This window comes from Vespa mandarinia, chromosome 20 (genome assembly GCF_050613455.1).
Source record: "Vespa mandarinia isolate Hongniang chromosome 20, ASM5061345v1, whole genome shotgun sequence".
Lineage (NCBI taxonomy): Eukaryota > Metazoa > Arthropoda > Insecta > Hymenoptera > Vespidae > Vespa > Vespa mandarinia.
In genome coordinates, this window is record NC_140829.1 from 3350001 (window position 1) to 3352500 (window position 2500).

At 35.6% G+C, this 2500-nt stretch overlaps 1 protein-coding gene across 1 annotated transcript in view; it reads right to left on the reverse strand.

Annotated features, from left to right (window-relative positions):
- LOC118450601 (zinc finger protein 131-like) overlaps positions 1-2375 on the reverse strand; it is an 89842-nt gene extending 87467 nt beyond the window's left edge. Inside the window, exon 1 of the mRNA XM_085663070.1 lies at positions 2267-2375. The gene's annotated coding sequence lies outside the window, so the exon portion shown is untranslated. The remainder of the gene's footprint in view (positions 1-2266) is intronic.
- Between the last annotated feature and the right edge of the window lie 125 nt (positions 2376-2500).

Here is a 2500-nt window from a genome sequence, read left to right on the forward strand (position 1 = left end):
CTCTCTCTCTCTCTCTCTCTCTCTCTCTCTCTCTCTCTCTCTCTCTCTTTATGATTCGATCATCCTCTCGGATTCCGTTTTTAGAACCGTTCGCATGAAGTCAAGTCGAGGCGACTTAAAACTGTCTTGTTCCCTTTAAATTTTACAGGTTTAAGGCGTGTAAACAATCTATAATGTCTCGAACGACCATCAGACTACAGGGATCTTTTTCTTTTCCCCTTTACTTTTTCACCGATCGCCGTCCGATCCAATCCGCTCCGCTCCGCTCCGATCCGATCCGATCCGATCCGACCCGTACAGCTCAAGCTCGGTTCAGCTCGGCCCGTCCGTCCGTTCCGTTCCGTTCCGCTTCCGTCTCTAACACCTTCTCCTATCTCCTCATACTTCTTTTTCTCTCGTGTTAGCTAGAGCTCGTTGGTCTGTATCGTTGTCTGCTCGGCCATTCGTTATGCCATGAATAAATAATCGAGCGAGAGACCAAGAGAGACAGAGAGAGAGAGAGAGAGAGAGAGAGAGAGAGAGAGACAGAGAGAGAGAGAGAAAGAGAGAGAAAGAGCGTGCAAAAGAGTGCGAAAGACTGATGAAAATTTCAATCGATGGCTTTTCGTTCGTCCACCAGTCGGAAATTATTCATCGATTTTTTTCTTTTTTCTTGCTTTCTCTTTTCGTTTGTTTTGTTCGCGTTTTTCCTTTTTCCATTTTATTTTTCCTTCTTTTTTCTCGATTTGTTTTTCTTTCTTCTTTTATTTTATTTTTTTTTCTTTTTTCCTTTTTTTGTTTTTCTTTTTTTTTTTGTTTTTTCCTTTTTTTTGTCTTTTTCCCCTTCCTATTTTTTCTCCCTATCCATTCGTTTGTTTGTTTCCCATGTGTCCATTCTCTCTGCTCATTCTCTATCTATCCTATTGTATCTATATATTCATTATATCTATCTATCTTTCTATCTTCATTTCTATATCCGTTCGAGTGCCCATGGCTATTAACGAATTATATACAGTATTATTAATATAATACTTCAATATAAAATATTTCATTTTATTTACGTTGAATCGTGTCAATTATACAAATTATGATTTTTCAAGTGGACGAGGTGGTTGAAAGTGGGAGAAGATAAAAGAAATCTCTAACTCGTCTAATATCAGTTGTGTTTTAATCGTACATATATATATATATATATATATATATATACTATCCAACGCAAGTGCGCATGTAGTATTACGTCTATCTGAGCGAAACGTGTTCAACCTGCTTGGATAAGAGAATCAGAAGAGAGAAAGAAAGAAAGAGAAAAAGAGAGAGAGAGAGAGAGAGAGAAATAGAAATAGATGGACAAAGATGAAGTTAGATAGAGAGATATATAGATAGGGACAACGAGAGAGAATCTACGGCGAATCTCCATCGTGTCACGTACCACCTAATCTAGGTCAACGGAATTGAATTTAGAGAAGAGAGCGAGACAGGATATCGCACAGTTATATTATATCCATCCATTCATTTATATATATATATATGTACGTATGTATGTATATATATGTATTCATTTAATAACCAAAAGATGCACGCCATCTTCCTTTCTAAGCGTTGACAAAATCTTTTTAAATTCGCAATTACCGTGACTTCATCCATGACAAGGAACATCGTAGAAGAGACCGTCTGTGGAATTCAACTGCGCTTGAGCATTTCTCGTCGTTTCTCTTTGCTTTACGAACAAGCCATTTCTTTTCTCGTGTATTTGTGCATACATACATACATACGTACGTACATACACACACACACACACACATATATATATATATATATATATATATATATGTGCATGTACCTACGTGGAAAAGTAACCATCAGATAAAGATAGAGAGATAGAGATAGAGAGAGAGAGAGAGACATGTACCTTCGCTCTCATGAAACTTTTAAATCCCATCGTAGGATTTTTCTTCAATCTTTGAATTGGATCGTCGTAGGTATGCGTTCAAGGTGACAAGAAAAAAAAAAAGAAGAAAAAAGAGAGAGAGAGAGAGAGAGAGAGAGAGAAAGAGAGAAAACATTTATCCACTTTTATCCTAGATCTACAAATTGTTATTTCAAAAGGATCATAGATAAGTGTTAAATGTATAAATAAATAAGTAAAGAATTAAGTAAGTAAGTAAGTAAGTAAATAAGTATGTAAATAAGTAAATAATTACTAGTTTCTTCTATTTAACTATATCCTTTCCTTTTCTTCGCGATCTTCCATCTGTTAAACTCTAAAATCAAAATGGCGTATACTTACGTCTCGTTCGTCCTTCCACGATGAACTCGAATATACGGCCTTTTTCCTCTTAGTCAAGAGTAAAGATCCAATCGTTCCTTCCACGTAACGGCCTTGTGTATAATACGTCTATCTACTTATAAGATGTAACATATATATATATATATATATATATATATATGTATATATATATATATATATATACACGTCTTGTTTGCTATTGTACATTCGTGCGTCTAGATCTATCTCTATCTC